The 25426-nt window shown below is 43.9% G+C and overlaps 1 protein-coding gene across 2 annotated transcripts in view; it reads right to left on the bottom strand.

The window, feature by feature from the left end:
• The window catches only part of slc8a2b (solute carrier family 8 member 2b), an 88413-nt gene extending 67881 nt beyond the window's left edge, over window positions 1–20532 (bottom strand). The window contains exons 1-2 of one of the 2 annotated variants that reach the window (XM_069533835.1): window positions 20382–20520; window positions 12243–12316 (exon numbers count right to left, since the gene is read on the bottom strand). The gene's annotated coding sequence lies outside the window, so the exon portion shown is untranslated. Of the gene's footprint in view, window positions 1–12242; window positions 12317–20381 lie in introns of both variants that reach the window. The other variant, XM_069533834.1, reaches the window with a different exon arrangement.
• Window positions 20533–25426: the final 4894 nt, after the last annotated feature.

Here is a 25426-nt window from a genome sequence, read left to right on the forward strand (position 1 = left end):
AAAAAGCTCATTATCAACTGTCAACAATTAACTATCAATTATTATCAACATCCCAGTGCGTCACCGGCACCGACTCACAAACTGTCCTCCTGCGGTAAAATCAGCAGCAGCAGCTCACGACTGACGGAGTCAGCGAGTTTCATAACTTATAGAAAAAGACACGACGACGCCTGGAACTGTGGAAAACTGTGTTTCGAAAGCTGGAGGAAGTTTTTACGCAGCAGAAACGTGGAGGAAGCAAGTTAGTGATACTTTATTATCTCCGCTGACACAGCAGCCACAAACACTGATGTCATTAAACCATGGTGGTTAGAGAGCATCACATTGTCAAAGCCACTAAGATTCAATTAAGCTGCATCGAATCACACACACACACACACACACACACACACACAATAATTGCTTCATTATTTATTACTCACAGTGACCAACACCTCGTTCTTCCATACAAACAAAATTAAAACAAAAAGCAGATGAACCTTCCTGTTAGAATTAATAAATAAATGATTAATGATTGTTAACAACTATTACAATGGGTTAAATATATAAGTAACTATAATATATATTTAATTTGACAAACATATTGTGATATTTTTGGTTTATTGCCCAAACTAGTAGAGAAACTCAGTCGAGCTCTTAACTGCACGAGGCTCTACTCTCCTGTGAATCCACACTGGATCTGCATCAAATCACATTTATAATTATATAATTATCCTGAGAAATCAAGGAAAATGTTGAAAAATATCTCTTAAAGTTAAAGTTTTAAAAGATTTGTTCAGAAGTTTTTGTGTAATCCTGCTAACTAATAAAGAAAGATGAAAAAATAACGTTCTTGACGGAGGTCCCCGGGTGGAGTCACTAGAAGTATTTTAACATTATCAGAGTATTTCTTTGTGTGTATTTCTCAAATCAAACCCAGCTTCAGTTATACTGAATTTATTGAATTTTAATTCCGTGGCTCCCCTTCCTGAGTTCTAACCTGAGGAGGAGGGAGGCGAACATGCTGACAGGCTGCAGAGGATTAAGAGAAGCAGGAGCGACTGAATAATGAAGCTCGGATATGATACTCGCAGGCGTCACCTCGTAAAGAGACAGATGTGAGGGATTATTATTCTAACTGGAGACATGATGCAGAAACACCAGCTCCTGATAATAAACATCCTTCAGGACGACATGGAGCTACTGACATGTAACATGCACAAGCCCCTCCCCTGGTGCTTATAGTACTTTTTATATTTAATTTACTTTCCTATCTTTAGATTTTTTATGTTTATACAAATACACCACAGCAGATCCGTTCTACGTGTGCTAGAAAATTAAACCTGATTCTGCTTCTAAAATGACACATGCACCGAAACACGCAGTCACACGACTACACGATTTAACCAGCGGATCGTACTCGCCTCATCAGACCCTTCACCACAGTTCACAGTCTCACCGGGACGGTCCAGCTCACACAGACAAAACCTGCCATCATTAACCTAATGAGACGCTGCGACATGAGCCGCCGCTCGTCCTCGTGCAGGGAGAAGACTTGTGGGATGAAGCATCATTACCTTAAATCAGGCTAATGACCAGATTAACTCCGGAGGATTTTTCAAGCTTGTTGCTTTCTGGGCTTTTAGAGCAAAATCTAAAGGCTGAGAGAAAAACACAGAGAAGCTTCTAGAGCTTTGAGGCTAAAGTCAGAGGAGAGGAGAAAAAGAGGATTTACCTCTGAGGAAATCATTCAGTACAACAAGGATCTGGTTGAGACAGAGCGACGTGAACAGAACCAGAATAATACGTTTTATTATTTTACTCTTTAAAACTTGTTTTTGCTCCATATCAGTAAAATCCCCGTCTGTACTCACACACCTGAAAACACACATGACATCACATGACCGTGACACATGACACTGGGCGTGTGTGTGCAGGAGTAAACCGCAACAAAAAATAATGCAATGCATGATGGTATATATCGCTCGGTTAGTGACCATCGGTCATACACTTTCAGGATGCATTATGGGAAACAATGAGTGCACTATATAGGGAATAAAAAACTCGATGTTGCACACCACTACAAAACGACAGACTCACAACATGGTGATTAGTGAGTGACGCAGAAAGAGATTTGTGGAATTAGATAAAAGAAGTTTTCTGAGTTTTAAAACTAAAACAGAAAGAGAAATCTTTAAAACTGTGGATTAGTTTTGGCTCAAGGTAAAAAACATAGAGCCTGAGTCTGTCTCCTGCTGAGTGGACGTGTGCTGCAGGTGGACAGTGATTAATAATATTAATAATATATATATATATATATAATAAATAATAGAATATATATAAATAATAACTCTGCGTCTCCATCAGCAGCGTCTGAAGCTCAGAAAAATGAAATTTCTATGATGCCTTTGGGGAACGTGGGAAACTATAATTACAACCTCAGTAAAACAAATCCTGTTTGTTGGCAAATGATGAAACAGAATAATGAGGAAACAAACAGCCGATCGTGTCTGAACGTGACAGGTGACGGATTTTATTCTCTGCGTCTCATCGGTCTCATAAATCGTAGAACACAGAGTAGAGGCTTGTTAGTTTTGTCAGAGATGATATTTTACCTGTTTACCTGAAGTAAACCCGTCACCTTCTTAATTCAGTTTCTTCGAAATCTAAATCATCTTCGGAGGCAGATTTATCACCCGAACCCAGAAATTCAATTTGCACTGCGGTGCGTCTCCTGGTTTTAACCAGTGATGGAATTGCTAGTCCAGTGTGCAGATGTTGTGTAGCTGTTGTGTAGCTGTGAGCTGTTTGCTCAATAAGAGCCAAAAACCTCTGGAAAAAAAGGTTAATAACATGAGGTCAAACCCATTTAAACACAATGTCCTGCAGAGGTGCTGCTAATCAAAAGCTTTTTATGTGCAACATGAAACAACTGGGCTGCACACACACACACGCACACACGCACACACAGAATACTGAATACTACGTCTCTCACGCAGACACACACTCTTGTTTGAACCCTTCATATAAACTATGCATGTGTAGGTTGCAGAGTCTGGCAGCTCTGAGTCAAGATGCTGACGAGCAGAGAAGCAGAGAAGAAGAAGAAGACGACAGGACGAAGAGTCGGGCGTGGAAGGAGGAGTTAACGGTTTTCAAGCTACAGGATAATGTGTTGATGAACTTTGTCAAGGTGAAAGAACTATCGTCTGGTCCTGTAGGAAATAATTTACATTTATTATTATCATGTTGAATTTAATGATAAAGTGGATTTTATTAATATAACTTCTGATTTATTTCTGGGATGAACTTAAACTGGCTAAACACAAAGGATTTAACTAAAACCGTTTTGGATTACTGCTCTAAATCTGCGCTGCAAAATTTACAGAAGACAAATAATGGGCTGGATTAACTTAATCCACGAAGAGAATCCAGAAACATTTAGTCTGTAGAGTCTCCTGGAATTTATTCTCTTCTCTGGTGAATCTCTGCTCGTCCGTCCTCGCCTCCTCTGCTCCCACCTTGTTAAACTTTCGTATTATCGCAGAAACCCGAGCGGCTCCATTAACAGAACCACTCAACAGTGAGAAGTGGCTTCGCCGTGCCGACCCGGTATAAAGGCCGCGGTTACTGTGCATATTAATGAGGACGCTGCAGCTTCCCCCGTGCTCCACAAGAAAACATTATGCAAATCTGAACAGGAGTTAATTACGTAGAAAATTGTCTGTGTGCTGATTAGAGCTTCTGTCGTACATGGAACTGCAGGCGTGAGCATATATTTTGTGTACGTGTGTGATGAATATTGTTTTTTACTTCATCACGTTTGACCTTATTTATAACACGTCGCTCCACTCATTGTCTAAGTGCCCGGTATTCAAACATTTAAAGGAAAATAATAATATAATTATATTAAATTATATATTCCTCTCAATACAGTCGCTGTAATTCAGTTCTACTAAACTCACACACTTTTCATTTGGGTTTGTTTTTCTGCAGATTGAAGATTTTAATCTGCGATGTTTCTCGTGACGGATGTTACTCCACATGTTACTCCACATGTTACTCTACACGTGACGGATGTTACTCCACATGTTACTCCACATGTTACTCCACATGTTACTCTACACGTGACAGATGTTACTCCACATGTTACTCCACATGTTACTCTACATGTTACTCCACATGTTACTCCACATGTTACTCTACACGTGACAGATGTTACTCCACATGTTACTCCAAATGTTACTCCACACGTGACGGATGTTACTCCACATGTTACTCCACACGTGACAGATGTTACTCTACACGTGACAGATGTTACTCCACACGTGACGGATGTAACTGAGCCTGATCAAGGAGTACATGTGAGTTTACTCTGCTTTAGTGGTGAAACTGTGCTGAAGGATTAAATCCCACTGAACTGCTGATATTCTGTTTTTCTGTCTTTCTCCTTTATATGACTCACAAACAGCATCCGGCTGCGGAGACGCTCACAGAACCATGTTTTCATCCGATAACAAAACAGACACGTAGCAGCAGACTGGTCCTTTAAAAAGACCCATGATTCTCATTTCCAGCTCTGACGTATATTTTCTTATTCCACTGAAGCAGCCACGGATGATTCACAGCTAAAAAAAAAGTGCTCATTTATTTCAAACTGCCTGATGAGGAGCTGTGAGTGACCCAGGGAATATTAACTCCTCATTGAAAACACACTTTCCTCTGAGTGGCTGAACAACCTGTTGAGGGATCTGTGTAGTTTCTGGAAACAAACTTTACGTAACACGTGACGAGAACCACGAAAACTCAATCTGTGTGAACCTGAAATCCAGATTAGAGAGCAGCTCGAGAGAGAATCGGATCACAGAACCTCAACCAGAATATTCGGCCTCAGATGTGGAATCCACACACTGATCTAGATCTGAAACCAGAATATGCTAAATGCTCTATACTTACAGTATTTAGTGCTTTTCTAGGTTTTACAGAGTCGTAATAATCCATCATTCACACACTCATTCATCCTGTGCTTCTATACTCAGTGGAGTTTCAGTCACACACAGATTATGATTGATGAAGCATGAGGCAGATACAAAGAGCAGGATGACTCTGTCAACATTAAACCCATCAGCAGCTTGTTGTGAGTTATAGTTCATCATAATCCACGTCCAAAGAGTTTGTATGCTGAGCACGTTAAATCACTGTTGCGGGAGGACGAGTGTAGAACGACTGCATGAGGAAATGTGATCTGGTCTCACATGGATTATCTCTATTTACATGAATGTTTGAAACCTTTGTGGACGACTGTGCGTCATGTGCATCAACATATAAATCTCCAGATGGTTTCAAAGGTCTGTGGGCTGAGGATCCATGTGACGGAGCCACAGAGGGAGAAGATCATTTGTGTGCTGAGTCTGTTTCTCTGGGTAGATGTCAGAAAGTAAAGCTAAAAATAAAAGCTCCAATAACCTGCAGCTGAGTCTCCGCTCCCCCGACTGTCAGTAATCCAAACTGTGGCGTCTTCTGAAAAGTTTCTGCAAAAAATTCTGCAAATGATAAAATGAGGTAAAGTCAACTACAAACACTGCAGAACTCTAAAAGTTTAAGAAAACTGCGATTTGTCCAGAACATTCTGTGCAAAGCAGAACTGCGACGCTTCGTGGTGGCTCCACATCTACGAACCACGGTTTCTCACCCGAACACAACAGAGACAGTTTCATGCTGCAGCATCATGCTAAAGTAGAGTACAGAGGAAATCAAGCAGTTCATCAGCTTCCTTTTCTCCACGTTCACACCATGAACATGGAATGTAAATGAACATGAAGTGAAGCCACACCCTCTCAGTGCCTCTTGACTTTTGATTTTCTTTTACCAAACGCAAAACCTTCAAAGTGACGCAACAGAACCGCAGCACAGTCCGGCAGCACACGACTGCTGTCAAAGTCAGACGCTGCGGTTCTGTCAAAACCCGCGACGCTTCGGAGCAGACGAGGATCGAGGTGTGAACGACATGCAGCCGAGCGCTCGCATTAAAAAAACCTGTGTTAAAAAAAGTGTTATATCGTTTTCCTTTCACACGTCGTTAATGAGCAGACTCACACGCTCAGGAGATGGAGATAACTTTGTCCAGTGTTACTACACGAGTGGTTGTGAGTGTGTATCAGATGCGTTCGTTAAAACCACAGCGGAGGTTGTTGTTATTGTTCGAGTCGGAGGAAATCCGTCTGCTGGACGTTAAACATGAACTGAAACAGAGTTAAAGAGAATTTCATTTCTGATGATCAATGCATCCTGACATTTAAAACCATCAATACGAGCTTTGTGTGTTTATCTGAAAATCAACAGTGACAATAACTTTGATGATGAAGAATTTATTTAGACAGAAAACATCTGGATAATGTTTCTGAACCAACACAACATTAGATTAACTTCTTCTTCTGTGTGTGTGTGTGTGTGTGTGAGTGAGTGAGTGAGTGAGTGAGTGAGTGAGCGCTGAGAGAGAGAGAGACTAAGAGTGCCATTCAGTGTCAGGCTGCAGCAGCACTCTGAAACAAAGACTTTAGAGTTGAGCGTGACCGGCTGAAAGGGAGCGAGGGACCACGGGATGAACGAGTGACAGAGAAAACAAGTGAGAGAGAGAGAGAGAGAGAGAGAGAGAGAGTGGCTGTGTCTCCCCTGCACAAACACACTCATATGAAGAAGCAGCACTTAGTCAGATCCAGTCCCACACTTTGGGTTCACAGTCTAAACTAATGCAGGATTCTCTTCCCTGTGAACCAGAGACACGTCACAGGAAGTGAACGAGAGGCGACGGGTTCGGATCTAAAATATCTGCATATGTGTGACAACATGTTTTAACGGTTCCACAGAGAAAAACAGTCTGGCCTCACTGAGGCTGCGTCCATACTGCTGCGATCTGACCCTGTATCAGTTTTAATCCATACGAACACGCCTGAAGACACGTGACCACTCGGACACGCGTGTAAACTGATCTGTGGAACAACATCTGGTCTCCTGCACATGTTGCATCATCGTACGATACAGAATTTAACTGAACAGCTGTTAGCAAAGACGACAGGGTCAGTGACACTTGTGATAGATTCTACATGTTGTCGTGAACTGATGCTGGTTGTTTTCTTCAGGGAGGAGGTCACATGACAGGAGGTCACGTGACAGGAGGTCACGTGACAGGAGGTCACGTGCCAGAAGAATCAGCAAAGATTGTGAGCATCTACGTCAGCGAACATCTCAGTTTCTGCTCGTTCAGATTTAAAATCGAATCTTTTAAATCTAAAATAATTAAAAATTAAAAATCTGAAGGTTCAGCTCTGGAGAGCAGCAGCGTTCACAAACTCTTTCATAAAGAAAAGAGAGAAACAGGGATGAAGGTGTGAAGACACGTCAGGATTTTCATTTCCCTGCACTGATCGTAACCTTTAAATGTTGATGGACGTCCCGAGCACTGAAAGGTTACTGAGGTTCACCTGTGAAGTCTTTTTCCAGCTCTATAAAAGTTGCTGGTGAGAGTTTTAATGAAAACCGGTCGACTGTTAAAGCAAAGTGAGAATCACGCTGCTCTTATCTTGGGTTTTTATGTGTTTCTGCTTTTAGAGATCTGATAATGACCAAAGCACAGATCTGTCACCTCACTGGGATAAAACCACAGGATCAGTTTACAACACTGGAGCTCTGTGGCTGACTGCTCGTCCTGAAACTTTAATAAAAAAAAGGTTCTGTGACGTTTCACTGTGAAGATTAGACTTCTTAAGATTCAGCTGGTTCCCCGTGAGAGACTGTGTTCACCTCGTGCTGAGAAACAATTACAACAGTTTTATTACTGTTACGGTAAAAATGTTTAAAGCATTAAATCATTAAGTCAGACAGTAGTTTAATATTGCATCCTGTTATTATTTTACTTCCTGCTGAACGAATCAATTTGAATTTATAAAAATAATCCTGCGGGCTGCTCGCGGTGTTTAAAACAAACCTGGTGAACACTTCTGCCTCACGCCCCCCCGACCGAGAGCGACCAGAGCGAGACAGAATCACACTGAGGGGGTAAAAAAAAAAACAACAGCCTCAGAAGAACCAAGTGATAAAACAACACTTACTGCTTTTACCCCATTTTTGTTATTTTCAGATTTCACAGCGAAGGGCGAGTTGAGTGTGTGTGAAGAGACGCAAATAAGAAGAGTGACGCAGCAACTGAACTATCTGAGTCATTTCCACCGGCACGGCTCAGTGTGTGTGTGAGATGTGACGGATGATGAGATGTTCAGATGGTGCCGAGCGTCTCTGCCGCCATTTAAAATAAACAACTCATTCACTGGATCAGTGAGACCTCTCGGTGTTTTGCTTCGTATCTCACTTTCAGGGGTGTTGTTCTGTAAATTAAACTTTGATCCATATCTAGAAATCGAACGTCCATCGAGGCCCAACAGTCGATTGAATCAGTGGATGTAAAAAGTCACGTGACGCTTCGGTAAAAGCGATAAAGCAGGTGAGTGTATTAATGGCAGAGAATCAGAGTCTGTCTCCAGCTCCTCATCGTGTCTTCGGGGCTGCAGCTCGTCTTAAAGCCTCCTGATGTAATTACACGGACCAGACTCTTCCTCTCTCTCTCTTTAAAACACTGTACGAGCTGCTCGTTCCTCCCAGTGAAGCCGCTCCCTTCTCTTTTCCCTCCCGGTCACAACAGTCAGACTTCACCGAGGGTCAGATTTTTACCTTTTCCTCCACGGCTCATTTACGCGTCAACCACGAAGGTCAATCAGATTTACTGGAACACCCCCGATGCTCAATTAGAGACAGATTCAGATCCTAATCAGCCAAACACTGACTTTGTGTCACGATGTCTTCAGACACAGGAAGCAGATCCAACCTGAGCTCAATGTAACATCGACTCCTGATTTTGACTTCTATGTTGTGCAGGAAGTGACGTATTTAATTGATTACCCACGTCAATTAAGGAGGTTACTATATGTTTTCACAGGTTACACAAAAACTACTTAGAGGAAGGAAAGCACTCTTTAATTTATGACTTTATTGATCAATTGTGAGATAGATTATCATCGTTCTACCATGAAAATCTAAATAAAAGAATCTGTCATGTTTAGATGAATGTTGACGTGGTTGTTTTCCATCTTATAACCCATCAGAAGAGCAGCTGCTCGATTCAATCACCGAAAATCAATGCATTTACTCCTAAATCTAACAATATTTCCACTTAATTTCCACTTAATTCACGAAATATTGTTTCAACAGCGAGTTCACTGAAAACAAACCGCAGCAGAAATGAATGTGCTGCTAAAAGAGGTCACTCCAACACGCTGCGGCTGCAGAACAAAGTGTTATCAGGAAGAGCAGCCAGACGCTGGTGCAGGCAGGCGGCCAGATAAGAGAGGCGAACCCCCGACACAATACAAGCTACAGAACAAAACACTCGCTCACGCTGACACACAGAGGGAGCGCCCTGCAGCGCCGGTGTGCGTCAGCGGTGGGGAAGAATTTGATGTGTCGCCGTGGGAGTCGTTTGTTTTTACTTTAAATTTTAAATCATTAATAAGAATCAGATTAACTAGTTTTTGCCGTCTGGAGGTTTGAGAGGACGCCATCAACAAACATGCAGAAAGTGCATTCTACATGACCACGACAGACCCCCGCTCTCACTCGACCCACTGTCATCATCCGAACAAAAAACTACAACGAAGCAGTGTGACGCTGCAGCAAAACAGAAGAGGAGAAGAAGTTAAGCGACATCGGCCGGCAGGCTCCTTTTTCTTACGCTACAAATCTCATTCAGACAAACACTGAGGCAAAATTCTCTCTGAATTATTCACGGCACAGAGAGAATGAGGATAAAGAATCACTGTGGTGTAAAAGTCGTACTCCCCCTCAGGTCACTTTCTGGAGCAGACGGGAGTTGAGCTGAAATGAGACGGCAGAACTTTAGTCGTTAAACGTGCCCCGTGGAGATCTGCAGCAGAAACACACAGCTTTGTTTGCATTTGACTTCTCGCTCAAACACATTGTGCTTGTTTTTTAATGTTTGTTCCTCATTAAACCTCAAAGTTTCCAATGTTTTCAGACGTGTGGTGTTTATATAGTTTCAGGTTTTAATCTATAAATTGTGGTGAAAGTGCCAGATTGATATTTCTACTGTGGCTGCAGAAAGTGCAGCACTTAAGAAGCAGGCTGCGGAACGATGCTCTGAAGAAACCAACGAGGATCTCAGCTGGGAAAAGCAAAGAGGTGGTGGAGCCGCCTCAAAGATGAATCAGACCAGAGAAGAAGAGCAACTAGAGGGAGAGAAGAAGGAAGAGGAGGAGAGAGGAGAGACGGAGAGGAACTCGTCTTGATCTCCTTTGTCATCCTTCCTCTTCCATCCCTCATGTAATGGAACATTTGCATATGACCTTAGCTTGAACTCTTTCCTACGTCTGATCCACGCTCGTGTTCAACAATCACTCCTCATGTAGAAACTCTTGTGCTCGTATAAGAGGAACTGTCTGGCGTACGTGCAGACGGACGATTCGAAACTAAAGACAGAGACACCTTGAACTAACAAATGCCCAGAGTGTTGCTGTGCACTCGGCAGATGTGACCTCAGAGTTCGTGTCCCTGATGATGATCCTCTTGATCACTTGTTGATGGTTTCTGTGTCAACCAGATTACAGGTGGCTTCCAGGCCGTTTCTCAGAAATGGTTGTCTCTGATGTTTCCTGTTTCTCAAACTGTATATAAACCTTCTTCTCTCACTATTCGAGGCGTGAAACTAAATTTCCACCACATTCCTGCTGACAAACATAACCTCTTCAGCGGAGGTGAGAGAAGTGACACAACAATCGATCACGGCCGACAGCGATAAAAACCTGAGGAGCTGATGTGTCTGTGTGATAAAACTGCAGAGGTCAGAGGTCACATGGGATTATACTGCTGCATGAGAAGTGTTTACATCTTACATAAGACACACACAGACACACACACACACACACACACACACACTGTGTCCACACAACAGGAAAGAGCAGCGTAACTTTCCCATTAGAACTCCACCACACACAAAGTCTTCAGGCGATTTAATGGAGACTGTGTGTGAGCCGAGTGTTTTCATGACGGTTTATAATCTTCTTAGAAAAAGTCGGAGCCTCCACATTCTGTCCAGCAGCAGAATCAGAGTCTGATTCTCACAGAGCAGCGCGATAATGACATTTCAGTGACGCGTTAGATTACAGCTCGCAGATTACTGCAATAGTATATGTAGAGGATAATCAATGGAATACTTATTGTGGCTCCTGGAGGATATATATATATATATACATATATATATACATATAGTACAAATAACTGATCATCTGTGTATTTAATTAGTGAAACTATATTTAGTACTGTGGGTTTTACAGGGTGAAAGGCAGAAATAATCAAATTAAATCAGTGACGTTACAATTAATTAATTTTTTTTTTACAGAAAACGCTGATGGAATACGTACTGTAATTAATTTACACTCACTTACACCGACAGCCAACTTAGAGTCTCCAGTTAACCGGAGCCCAACCTGCACGTGTTTAGGAGAACATGCAAACTAAAGACCTCGGCAGAGCTGGGATTCAAACTGGGAAGTTTCCTGCCATGGGGTGACGGTGTAAACCACTGAACCACCATGCCGCCTCATCATTAATTTGTTTGAACACATTTTTCTTCCTTACATTATGGTTGTTGCTAGGGAACATTAGACCGAGCCTGTGAAGGGGGGTCGGTGCGGTTCACTCCGGCTGTGAGGCTGGAGAGGAGAAACATTTTATTACAGCTCACTGAGGCTGAATCTTCACCAGCTGATATTATTGATCAGTGGGTTTGTTTTTCAGATTTAATAGATTTTCTCTGGGCTCCAGTTTGATTAGGAGCGAATCTGGTTCCCAGCATCACCCACCTTGTTAGAGTCTGAAACATCAATTTGCAGCATCCTGCAGGAGCCCATGTTGTGATTTTTCAATTAATTAAAGTTAAATGATGAAGCTGCTGAGGGCGAGAAGAAAGCATCAGACTGTGGAATAACCAAGACACACACACACACACACACACACACACACACACACACACACACAGACACACACAAAGACGAAATGATGAGCAACAACAGATAGAATCTCGATTCTGAGTCCACATTCACTCTCAGTGAGTTTTTAGTAGCATCGTCAGAGTATCGTTGTGTTTGTTTTCTCTTGTTGTGGGTCTGAATGTGTTTTGTGCAACAGCGATGACGCACCGGCTTTAATCTGCTGCTGCCTTCATTCAGTCGAGTCTGAGCTCCGGCCTCAGGATGAAGGAGAGTGGGCGAGACTGAGAGAGAGAGAGAGATTGAATGAAAGTAATAGAGAACACACACACACACACACACACACCTCCTACATCAAGACATCAGCCAATAGGAGGACAGCTGGCGACACAGCGTGTGGGTGTATCATGTCCGATCATAATCGTGTAAATAAATTGTATTTACATTGAGATTATTGATTCGTATCAACCACTCAAAGGATATAAATATATATATATATATAATATTACACCACAGTCACTTATTCACACACATATATATTCTATCAGAGGCAATTTGAGGTTTGCTATCTTGCCCACGGACACTTCAGAATGTGGACTGGAGGAGCCAGGGATCGAACCACTGACCTTGTGGTTAGTTTGTGTGTGTGTGTGTGTGTGTGTGTGTGTGTGTGTGTCAGAATGTTCAAATTAAACTCTACAGCTGAGCGTCTTTCTCAGACTCAAAATGTGACCTTTTCTGAACGACAGGAAACCTCTTCGTGTTTTAACTCTCTCCCTCTGAACATGGCCTCTACACTACTGTGGATGTTATTATATTTTACCATCCACACGACCTTTGTTTCTAAGAAAATATCTCCGTCCACCCAGACACAGAAACGACTGCAAACACTTAAACAAGAACGTCTTTGTGTGGACGAGAGACGCAAAATGTCCACATTAGTGCGGACGGGGTCTGAGACACGTCTTTGCCCCGACAGTTAAAACCAGAGGAGTGAAAGTTTCTCTCTGACAGCGGCTTGAATCCTTGATGACAAAGTGCTGCTGCATCCTGCATCTGTATTCTGAGGCTGCACGTCTCAGACTCGTCCACAGCTTCTTCCGGTTTATCACAGCATCAAAAACAAACGAGCAAACAGTCAACACATCCCTGAAACAGTTACAAAGATATTAGCTGAAATCCTAATGAACCGCTGAGCTGGAGCGTTTATTAAATCTGTTCTCTTGGTCAGTGACGTCGTATCTAGAGGCCTGAATTCCAGATGTGCAAACAGAAGCCACAGTCGCATCCTGCCTGATGTTGCAGAACCAACATCAGTCTCCTCTGTAATGTTACACTGATGCTGCCTGGAGCCCGATGACATCACTAACCACTAATAACTCCCTTTTCTCCGTCCCCGGGGAGAGAGAGGAAACGCATGAGAGGACACATTTACTGTCAATCACACACCGCTGCAGAGTGGAGGCGGGAGTGGGTGGGGGAGGGGGGAGGGGGTGACAATGGAGCGGACATATGGAGGCAGGGAGGCAAAGAGCAAAGGACAGAGGAGACGAAGGAAAAGATGACGAGGCAGGAAAGGGAGGAAGGGAGAGCGGATTTAAATCGACTGTTCAACAGAAACTGAAAATATTTTCCTGAACATTTTTAACAGGAGAATGAAAACTTATCTCCTCAGAATCTTTTCTTAAAGCCGATTTTAAGCTGTGACAACATTTTCTATCTGACTCTGAACCCGTCTATCTTTGGAATTCTGAAGCACGACACTCGAGCATTGGAAGTTTCCTCGCTTGCCGGCGTCATTACCTCTTTCGAAAAACAGCGAAGCGCAATGAATCCTGGGATACGTCGAGCCGAGAAGGATCCACCCCTCGAGCATTTGTCGGCTGAATTCGAAGGAGCCTTCGAAATGAAAGTCTGTTTCCGCTGCTGTGACACAATCTGTCACAGATTTTGACTGATCACCAGCTGTTAGTTTCCGCTGCATGTTTGCACCTGTCAGTGTGAACACACGTATTCAATCCAAACACAAAGTGTGAGGAACGACGCAATTTGACGCACAACAAGAACATCTGTTCATCAGCAGCAACGAGCCGACGTCAGCGTCAAGCTCCAAGAACAACTGCGTCCCTGTCTGATGAGGAAAACGAGTTTTGAATATAAAATAATCCTAGTGATGCTTTCACTGGTGAAATATCCACGGTTATAAGATTCAGTGCTGAGGAAGTTCAAACTTTAAACTTCTGTCTCAGAAGTGAAGGTGAACACTTTCTTCTCTGACGGGCCATTAAATTAACACCAGAACGTCTCCGAGAGGCAAAAATCACAGCTCTCCAAAACCTACGGTCCACTCAGAGATAATAATCCAATCTCGCCAGGCTCGTCCACGCTGCACCGACACCTCTGATTCACACCCCGACAGGCGGAGGAGGCAAGTGACGGGACAGAGTTTCAGAGGCCAGAGTGGAGAAAATGATGAGAGGGGAAAAAGAGCAGTTAGAAGAATGGAGGGCAGAGGATCAGAGAGTAGTGAGAATGAGAAAATAAAAAAGACAGATGACGAGGAAGACATAATGTGAACATGAGCTTTAAAAAAAAAAAAGACAAGATAGAGACGTTAACAGATCAGTTAGAAGAACAGGAAACAAAGGATGGAGAGTAAGGAAGGAGGGAGAGAATGCAAAGAAGAACATGGAGGGAAGACGATGAGAGGTTGGGAAATTAGTGAGAATAACAAAATAAGGGATGATTGAGGATGAAGAAAGGAGGGAAACAAGGGGAAATGAATTTATAACCAGGAAAAAAGAAGGAAATAAAAGTGTGAGGATGGGAGGAAGAGAGAAGACTGGATGGATCGTCACAGAAAAACAGATTGAGGAAAGAAAAGAGGTAAAACTGTGGAAAATGGACGACAATGAGCCGTTGAAGGAATGAGAGGATGAAGGGTGAGAAGGGAGGAGAGAAGAAGAGAGGATGAAAGGAGGGGGTGAAGTAAGAAGGATAAAGGAGAAGAAGTGGGAGAGGAAGATGATGACAAATGAGTCGTTAATGGTGAAGGCAGATAAACAAGTCGTTTTGTGGATTGCAGAGTGGTCGGCGGAGAGAGAGAGAGAGAGAGAGAACAGGAAACAGAAGATGAACAATGATGAACGAGAGGAGGTGGTTTACTGAAACTGAAGAAAGAGGTGATGCTGTGATGGAGGGATGACAGAAAAGAAGAACCAAATCTAACAAACCTGCGTTTTTAACCAAATTCAGTTTTAAATTCAGCGTTGTAAAAAACAATCACACGTCAAGATCCATGAATGAGTGAATGAGTGAATGAATGAGTGAATGAATGAGTGAATGAATGAGTGAATGAATGAGTGAATGAATGAATGAATGAGTGACTCCCTCATAACTCAGTGAAACAGTCAGAACACATCTTCTCTCACAATGTTACAGAAAGTGATTCCTCATGATGAACTGCTCACACAACAGATCTCTGCCTTGCTCTGCTGCGTTGCTGCGTCATGTGCATGAAGTTGTTACCGTCCTCGCAGACAGTCCGACCCTGCGCGTCATTGTTACAACCCCCGTTCATACTAACGAGGCGAGAGAGAGGCAGCGAGCGCATTAGTGAGGTTACTCATGTCTAGGTGAAAAGTGGCGGAAAGGGGCGAGCGAGAGGGCAAAAAAATAATTAAGTGCAAATGAGCAGAAACCCAGAGGAGCAACCGCAGGGAGAGAGAGGACGAGCGAGATCGAAGAGAGTGAAGAGAGAGAGAGAGAGAGAGAGAGACGCTTTAACAGGGCGGAGCCACGTTAGTTCAGTGGCAGCAGCGGTGAGAGGAATCGAACAGAAACAGGCCACAGGTCCTCACATTATGTAAGAGAGAGGCTCATCCAGACACCTGACACACAGGCAGCGCACTTCAACCCATAATGCATCACTGCTGCAAGTTTACAAGACGACAACACATAAAATTTTCCTTTGGATCTTCATCTCAGTGTGTGTGTCAGTGTGTGTGTGTGTGTGTGTGTCAGTGTGTGTGTGCTTCGCTGCCTCTGCAACACAAAGTTTCAAACACATCTGATAATAACAGTGGAGTTTACAGCAGAACTGAGGAGCTGCCTCTCAGCAGGAGGCCACTGCTGCAGTTGTTCTCTGCTCACACACACACACACACACACACACACACACACACACACACACACACACACACACACACACACACACACACACACACACACACTGATTATCAATGAAACTCTGACGTCACATCAGCCTGAAGAATCGAGAACAACAAACCCTGTAGCAGGGCCGGCCCTAGCCTTTATAGGGCCCTAAGCAGAATTCGGGGGGGGGGGGGCCTTACCGCTTCGGTGCCAATAACTGTAATGAATCTCACATAAAAAACATCACGTAGATAAAATGACACGTGTTATTTCAGTTTGCTTGTTTAGACACGTTGTCGTTCTTCGTGAATGTCAGGTGTCAACACCTGAATGGGAGCAGCTTGATTTTCTCTCTCCTGTTTCTTTTCATCCCTCGGTTCTCGTGCTCCTTCCTCTCAGGTTCTCATCTGATCTCTGGTATTTTCTTTCTGCTCCTGGACGTCAGAGCTCCAGAGGCTCCGTGTGTTTGCCCGTCTGTCCTGAATTTAATCTGTATTTTTAGTCTGTGGAGGAGCCGGAGGTGTAGAGATTGGAGGGGATCAGCCCGTTTGCTCATTTATTTGCTCGTTTGTTTGCTTCCTCGCCGCTCGATAATCTCACAACACCGAGGCCAATTTCGGCAGAACTTGAGGGAGCGACGCATCGCACAACAGCACTCCCACGTTTTCAAATTTACAGTTAAATCACCAAGGTGACAAAGCTCCAGACGTCTTCTCTGCAAACGTTACAGTCTGCCGGGCTCCCGCTGAAGAAAAATCAATGCCTCCGTCTCGGTGCGTACGAGGCTGCGTACCAGCCTCCACCCAGACACATGCCGTGTCACCCTGCACCAATCAGCCAGATCATTTGTGTAATTAAAAACTGTGAAAAGAGGCTGTGGATGAGAGGCTGGAGGTATGGAAACAGCCCTGGATGTGTCCCTGGAGAGCAATCAGACAGAGGAAGCAGGAGGGAACGAGGAGGAGTTCAGAGTCAGGAGGAAAATGGATAATGAGAAGTTGAGACGGAGGCACACAGAGAGACTGAGGGTGGATTTGTTGGAGGTAATAGTGTTTTTACTTTGGTTGCTCACTTACTGCACGCTCACAAATCTCTCTGAAAACAAAGGGTTTGTTTTAAGCGCAGATCTTTTTCAGATCTTTTTTTTTCCCTGACGCTGCTCATTTGTTGCAGATTCAGGTTTTATTTGATTTCTCACAAATCCTCAAAACTAAATACTGACGTTTTTATCAAAGCCTCTCTGTCAGTTTACTTGTTTCTTATCACACTGATGTTTGTGTGTTTATATAAAAACAGGGTGAAACATGATTGACAGCTGAGACTGACCCCTGATCGGTCGAGTGCATATATCTGTGATACGTCGATACTGCGGCTCAATGTCCTGATTGCTAATGTGCAGAGTTTGGCTCCATCCATTACACTAGCGTTCCACACTACAGCAGAGTTTTAGAGTCGCTGCGAAGTCTTGAAAACTCTGGACGAGCAGAAACAGAGATGTTGGGAAACTATGAAGTCGCCTCTTCCCTGATTCGTCGGGCTCCTCTCACATGAGCCCCCTTCCTGAAGAAAACTATTAAAACAGCCTCGGTTTCCAGTGAAGAACACGACATGGAGAACACGTCGTCCGTAACCGTCTATGGACAAGACACATTCTAATTTCAATCACATTCCTAAAACACACAACTTTATCACATGGTGGGTTCAGAACATCATGTAACAATGGAGGCCTGGGTTCCTCCTGTTGCTTTCTGCTAAATCGTAAATGTGCATTTGATTCCATCGAAACGTTGCAGATTGTCGTTGCTCCGTAAAAACCCTCTGCTCTCATCACAGCAGCAAACAGCACCGGGCGGCGGTCGTGCCATAGCTTTTCCCCAAGTGTGATTTGTAAATGTATGAGTGTGGGTCTATAGGGGCGGAGATGAAAGAGCAGCCGTATAGTAAAAAGGACATAAACATGTGTGTGTGTGAGAGAATCTGTTGTGATATGTGTGATACAGCGTGGAGAGAGGGAGATGAATATAGAGGACGGGAAGATGGGAGGAGATGCTGAGGGAGCAGGGAGTAGGAGAGGAGAGGTGGGAGAGGAAAGAGACGATGTGAGGAAGCAAGAGAGAGAGAGAGAGCTGGAAGATAATGGAGCAGAGGAAGAGGAGAGGCAGAGAGAGGAAGGACGGGCGTCAATGAATAATCCATCAGCCAATATAAAAGAAAACTGGTGAAGCAGCATTTAAATCCTGAGAAGAAGAAGCTGAACATGTTGGTGGAGTCAAAAGTGTCTCGGTTGAAACAAGAACACGCTGTTCACCCTGAGCCGAGCCGGATGAGATGATGAGCCTTGACTCTAATTGTTCCTCAAACATTTCCTCAGGGGAGAAATCATGTGTCTGCTGTCTCCTTATTGCACTTTGTGACATTTACAACCCTGTGGTGTTTCTTAACGTGCAGGAGCTCTGCTGGTTCTGCAGCTGAATCTGAGTCCTTTCCCCCTCAGAGATGGAAGGAGGTAGGGAGAAGGAGGAGGAGGAGGAGGAGGGGTGCATAGCGTTATAGACATAGAGATGGATGGAGGAAGGGCTGGGCTAACGGCTGGTGCAGGGAACACAAGGGGAGTCCCTGAAAAACTGCAGCGATGGAGAGAGAGAGAGGGAGAGAGAGAGAGAGAGAGAGAGAGAGAGAGAGAGAGAGAGAGAGGGAGGAAAAGCCCAGGGAAGCCCCGCTGCAGCTTCAGTGCATATAATAGGAGGAGGAGGAGGAGAAGGAGGAATAGGATCCCCACCTCTCTTCTTCCTCTCCAGCCTGATTCCTGCGGCCTGCATTACACCCAGCTCCTCATTAAAACTTCACAACCTGAAGAATCTTACATGAATAATCAAGAGCCTGTTTCTCTGTGTTCAGCAGATCTGAACCTCAACCTGAAAACTTGTGCAGGCAAATATCTGAAATGATCATTTCTAACATCTGGAGAATTAAAACACCGTCTCTGACCTTATTTCAGAAATCACACGAACGTGTTTGTTCTTCTGCATTTCCTTCATGTTTTGAACAACATTAAAAAACTGCAATGTTACGCAACACTCAAGTCCCTTTATGAGCAGGAGTCAGTTCAAACACTCAAGAATAACATGGAGTCTGGTGAGGATGAGGAGGAGGTGATGAAGCAAAACGACCTGAGACACACACACACACACACACTAAATCAGACCGGAGCTGAATCCCTCTGCTCTGCTCAGACACTCTGCTGCGTCAAGGTGGACAGAGAGACGGCAAACTGGAAAACGAGGTGCAATTTTCACAATAAAAGCCTGGAAAGAATGTCCTGCTATGGGCTACTTCTAATAGTTTGACAGAAAAGACTCCATCCTTTTAGTTACGAGTAAAAACTGCAACTGCGAGGTGATTTACTCCTCATCCACTGCCAGTGGAGGAGTTTGCCTGTTTTTATTTTTTTTTTACGCCCAGTCTCTCATGTCAACGCATCAACTGAGGCGCTCTCTCACCTCGCTGACTCTTGCGTCACCGGACCAGACGAACACCTGCATGTGTTTGACGTCAATAAAGGTGCATCTTGTCTTGTATCTTATTTTAATTTCATCCAAACTGCTCCACATTTTACTTTGAAAGTTTAACAGGAAACCATGAGCTTCCTCCCTGTGACTTGATGCTGGTGTCATCAGAGAATCACTCCAACAGCCTCACGTTGTTTTCTCCAGTGAAACAACAATGTCAACAGTCACCATATGTGCCTGCGTGCCTGCGTGTGTCAGGCGGTGTTGTTGGCGGCAGTGCTCCCAGGATGCACGGCTCCCTCCGGGGCCACGCAGGGCAGGAACGCCCGCTAGACTGGAGCCACTTTGGATGAAAGCTCCGGGCAGGAGGAGGCTCAATGCAGCGTGTGCGTGCGTGCATGCATGCATGCGCGCATCATCTCACTAAACCCCCGCAACCTCCTTTGTATTTCACTCACGCTCCAAACCCCCAAAAAACTTGCAGGGAATAAAGGACATGGAGACGCGTCAGGGATGGAGCAGGAAACATGAGGCTGATTCTACCGAGCGCAGCTTGAGGAGAAATTCTGAAACCTCATGTGTAAAACACACACAAACACACACACACACTGTGCACAGACACACACACTGTGCACAGACACACACACTGTGCACAGACAGAAGAGAAGTGTGGAACGTGTCCTACCTTCAGTTTCAGAGTGAGTCCGCACACTGAGGAGAGCATCGTCTCTGATGAGCGTGAAAGACGAGAGAGAAAGAAACTGTCCTCGCTGCTGCGCTCAGAGCTGATTCTCTCCTCTCTCTCTCTCCCCTATGTCTCTCTCTCTCTACACACACTCCCCCTCCCCATGCTCCCTCATCACACACACACACACACACACACACACACAGACACACAGAGTGCGCAACCGGGTGGGGTGCAGAGAGGGAGGAGGAGAGGGAGAGGAGATGAAGGAAGGAGATGAGGAGAGGAGAGGAAGGCGATGAAGAGAGGAGAGGAAAGGAAATGAAGAGAGGAGAGGAGAGGAAGAAAGGAGAGGAAGAGAAGAGGAGAGATGAAGAGAGGAGATGAGAGGATTTGAGGAGAGGAGATGGAGAGAGGAGAGAGGAGGAGAGGAAGAAAGGAGAGGAGAGGAGAGGGACACAAGTCAAGAGGAGACAAAACAGAAATGGAAAAAGATTTATTTTTAAAAGAAGATAATTTAAATAAGTGAGAAGATGGAGAGGAAAAGAATGAAAAGAGAGGAAAACAAGAAAATATATAAAGAAAAGATGATGGAAGAGGAGAGACAAGAGTAAAGGAGGAGATATGAGGGAGAGGAATTAAGAAATGAGTTTCTAAAATCAGAGAAGAGATTGAAAGAAAGAGTCAACGAGTAAAAAGAGGAAATAAAAGGGATTAAATTGAAGAATAAAACCAGGTCAGAGGGAAGAAAATAAAGGATATGAGCATAACAAGGGTGGAGTAAGGAGACGAGAGGAGAGGAGAGGAAGGAAGGAGAGAAGGAATGAAATTAAAAGGGACAAGAAGGAGAGGGAAAGATTTAAAGGACAGAGGATGGAAGATAAGAGAGAAGAGGAAAGGAGAGGACATATGAAGGAATTAAGAAATTAGTTTCTGAAATTAAGAGTGAAAAAGAATAAAAGGAAGGAGGTGATGAGAGCATGAGGAAGGAGATTAGGGAATAATAAGGGAGACGATGGGGTTCAATCCAAGGGAAAAGGTTAGGGAGAGGAAGAAATAAGGAAACAAGGAGAGGAAGGATGAAATGAAGGAGCAAATTGAAAACGTGGACAGTAACAGGATGCTCTGTCTCTCAGCACTCCTCCCCCACTGTCTCATATTGGACATCACACCGTCGTCCACGATAATACCTGACACCTTCATAATCTGAACCTGGACATCAGCAGCCTCCACACTGTGACATTTCCTCAGTTAACGTGATAACTGCGGTGGGAGAACACCGAGTGTTAGAGAGACGAGGGCCGGAGGGGAGGGGGGGGCATTAATCAGAGTATCCAGCACAGCCAATTACTTAGACCGGGGTGCCACGTTGTCAGGCTGCGCTCCGACTCTGAGACCTGCTGACCAAGCAGCCGGGAAACACAGTCAGTCAATCAGTCTCCACACAGACGCTAAATCTTCCTCCAGGAGTTCATCGAGTGGAATCTGAAACATCATCTCACACTGTGCGCCTCCTCTTCTCCTCTCCTCCTCCTCCTCCTCCTCCTCCTCCTCTCTCACGTTTAATATTTGTTGTGATTAGTCATTCTGCTTAAATCCAACTGCACATTTTGTTGCACTCCCGTCTGTCGTTTTCATTTACTGCCTCGGACACAGCTCCAGTAAATGTTTTCTATTTATTTAAATTCATAAAAATTGAGATGTTTCTAATGAAACAGTTTAAATATGTTTCTGCACAGTCAAGACAAAAACTTCAATACATTGTACTGACAGAGGTTCTGTCTCAATAAAGGGAAATGATTGCAGTACGTAATAAACTCAAGTCTCACGCTTTCATGTGGTGTTTTATAATAGTTTTTTTAATTTACACTGGTTTTATTCATTATTATACGTTGGGTATATGTTTTTTATTTTACTCTAAGTTGTGGAAATGTATCTGGAGATGTGAGCGTCTCAGACCGGAGTTGTCTTTGGGTCGTTACACTAACAGAGCTCTGCAGAGGGTTTCACACTCAGCATAGATTCTAAGAATAGTGAAAGAAGAAGGTTTTTATCCAGTGTGATAAACAGGAAGCAACTGTTACTGAATTAGGGCATGCACACCGAGGCCACCTGTAGCCTGGTTGACACCGGAAAGCATCTGCCAAGTGCACAGCAACACTCAGGGCAATGGTTAGATAGAGGTAAAAAAGAAAAAGACCCAGATGTTGATAAAACACCGTCAGTATTTAACTGTAGAAGCTTCATCCATCATATAACAAAATAAAACGTGCGACTGTATCTACATGTATTCCTGTCAGGTCACAGTATTCCATCAGTGATGGCAAAGTTTCATCCGCACACTTTACGAGTGCATAAGATTTTACGTTGTTTTATGAAAATGGAGATGAACAAAAAAAAAAAAGAGCAGCGGCAAGTTTCTGACCGCGTGTGACTGCATCCGTGCATGTGGTGGTGAGACCGACTGTGAATACAACAGAGCAAATTGTGTGTCACGTCCAATTTGTTTTCGATTGACTTGTAGAAACAGTGACGGCTCTACAGCAGGAGGGACGAACTTTGCATTTGTGTTTCATCATTGGAAACTAGAATAAAGCACAAACCTGCACCGAGACCCGACAGTCCTTTAAATTCAATCGAGCTGCAAAACGAATCACACTCAGAAGCATCAGTCTGTTAAATGTGCCACATTTGTTTCCATCGAGATCCATAAAGGACATAAAGTTAGTTAGTTTACTGAAAAATGAAAATTCACCAGTGTACCGATTGAGTTTGAGTCTCAGGGGTAAATGTAGTAGAATCTAATACAGACGTAATTAAACAAGAGAAAAAACACAACATGCCTCCGGTCCTGCTCCCGTGGTGTCGTCCAAGCGTCCGCAAGCCTCGACATTCAAATTCAACTGTCATTTACACGTGTTTGAGCCTAAACGTCCACAGGAAGTCGCTAAGCTAGTGACCACAGCCGCACGATGGCGTGTCCGAGGGTCCCTGAATGCACCTCAGCGGACATTTAGGCTAAAAACACGATGTGGATGATGAAGTTTCATTTTGAATTTGAATGTCGGAGCTTGCGGACACTTGGACGACACCACAGGAGCAGGATGGAGGCACGTTGTGTTGTTTCTGTTGTTTTATTACGGTTCAATAAAGACGGACTCACCAGTTACTTGAGTAGGATTGGATTCTGCTCTAGCACCTCCCCCCCCCCCCATCATAGATTTTTCAATGAACTATCCCTTTAGACAAAATGTGATTAGTTCTTTCTTGACCCACGTTCCATAACTTCCACCCAGTGTTGCAGAAATCCAATCCTGCCGACAAACAAACCAACAGACGAGTGAAAACAAAAAACCTCCGTCAGGCTCAAGGCGTCATGTGTGATCAGGTTTTTATCTAATACTCATCTTTTAAAATTACATTTTATACTCTGCACTGTCTGCTTCGTGTTAGTGCTTCGTTAAACCAAGTTCTTCATCGAGCGTCATTGGATGTTTGTATGTAACAAGAACAAACTCATTAATTATCAGAGAAGAGAAAAAGAATGCAGCTTTTAAAAAATACCATCAAATACCAGGAGAACAGACGACCCCAGGATGACCTCTGTGTCTCACTATAAATCCTACACCATGGACACACACACACACACACACACACACACACACACACACACACACACGTACACACACACACACACACCTCAGAGTCACTGACCTGCAGCTTCTGGGTCAAGTAATTAGTGCATATTTCAGGAACAACTCACACTGACACACACAGAGAGAATTAAATTATACATACATATAAGAGTCAGAGCAGGTTTCGCCTCCAGCAGATAAATGTTGTGATATATGATCGTAGCGTGTGAGAGCTCTGGGTGATCATGACATTGTGGTGATTATGTAAATGAGGGCAGGGAGCGATGGGAGATTTCTCCATAAATAGCATGTTTATCATTAAATCATATCAAAGCTGCAGCAGGAGAAGAGACAGACACAGTCACGTGGAAAATACCTTCATGTATTTCAGCATCAGAGGAAGGAAGGTGACAGGTTTTAATGTAGGGAGAGAAACCGCTGGTCTGAAATTAAAACCATCAACTTGAGTACGAGCAGAAGACGTCTCCTTTAAGTTTCACCTCACGCACGTTCACTAACGTGCACGAATCAACATCTCACAGCAGCAAGTCTGAGCAACGAAACAAAAGGAATCTGACCGACAGCACTGATCCACACCACCCACTGCTCCCATACAGAAATATGTACACACACTGACAGCAGTGACACACAAAGACACAGGTGCACACACACACACACACACACACACACAAAGACACAGGTGCACACACACACACTCAAAGATCCAAAAATAAAACGCTTCAGAGCACAATGAGAAAACGTGACACACATACAGTGATTCATGAAGCGACAGACAGACACAGTCCTGAGCAGGAAACCTGGAAACATGTCGTCCACCAGTCCGACATGAACCAATAAACAGGAGCTCGCTGAGTCCGACGGGTGTTTATGAAAAGATCTAATAAATAAACCCACACCTGCCTGAAGCAACATGAGATTCAATTCACTGTGAGAACTCTCGGGATAATCTATAATATGTGCGAATGGATCCCGATGTTTTCTGGAGTTTCTCCTTCCAGATCTCTTGTGAAAAGTATCTTCACTCATCTGCTTCCAAACGAGACCTGACAGCGACGCACTCCAGTGACGACGCTTTAGCTTCATTTCTGAAAGGTGACAGGAAATGGAAACACGTCGTCCGTCTTTATTTACAGTCTATGATTCTCACAGGAAACATCAGATCCTTCGTGAGACAAAACTAAATATCGCTTCCACTTCTGTTTTTCTAAGTTGTCTGTTTTCAGCGTTAACTGGTCAAAGCTTCTTTTCCTCGTCCTGATTTGAAACCATCAGCCTGTAATAGTCCTGCCTCAGTGCGACGACAGGGACTAGACACACTCATCTTCTGCCTCGCTCCGTACACCAGTAACCTCTGCTTTAAATCTGACTTTAATCAGCTGTGACACCATG

The sequence above is a fragment of the Paralichthys olivaceus genome, chromosome 11 (assembly GCF_024713975.1).
Source record: "Paralichthys olivaceus isolate ysfri-2021 chromosome 11, ASM2471397v2, whole genome shotgun sequence".
In the NCBI taxonomy this organism is placed as follows: Eukaryota; Metazoa; Chordata; class Actinopteri; order Pleuronectiformes; family Paralichthyidae; genus Paralichthys; species Paralichthys olivaceus.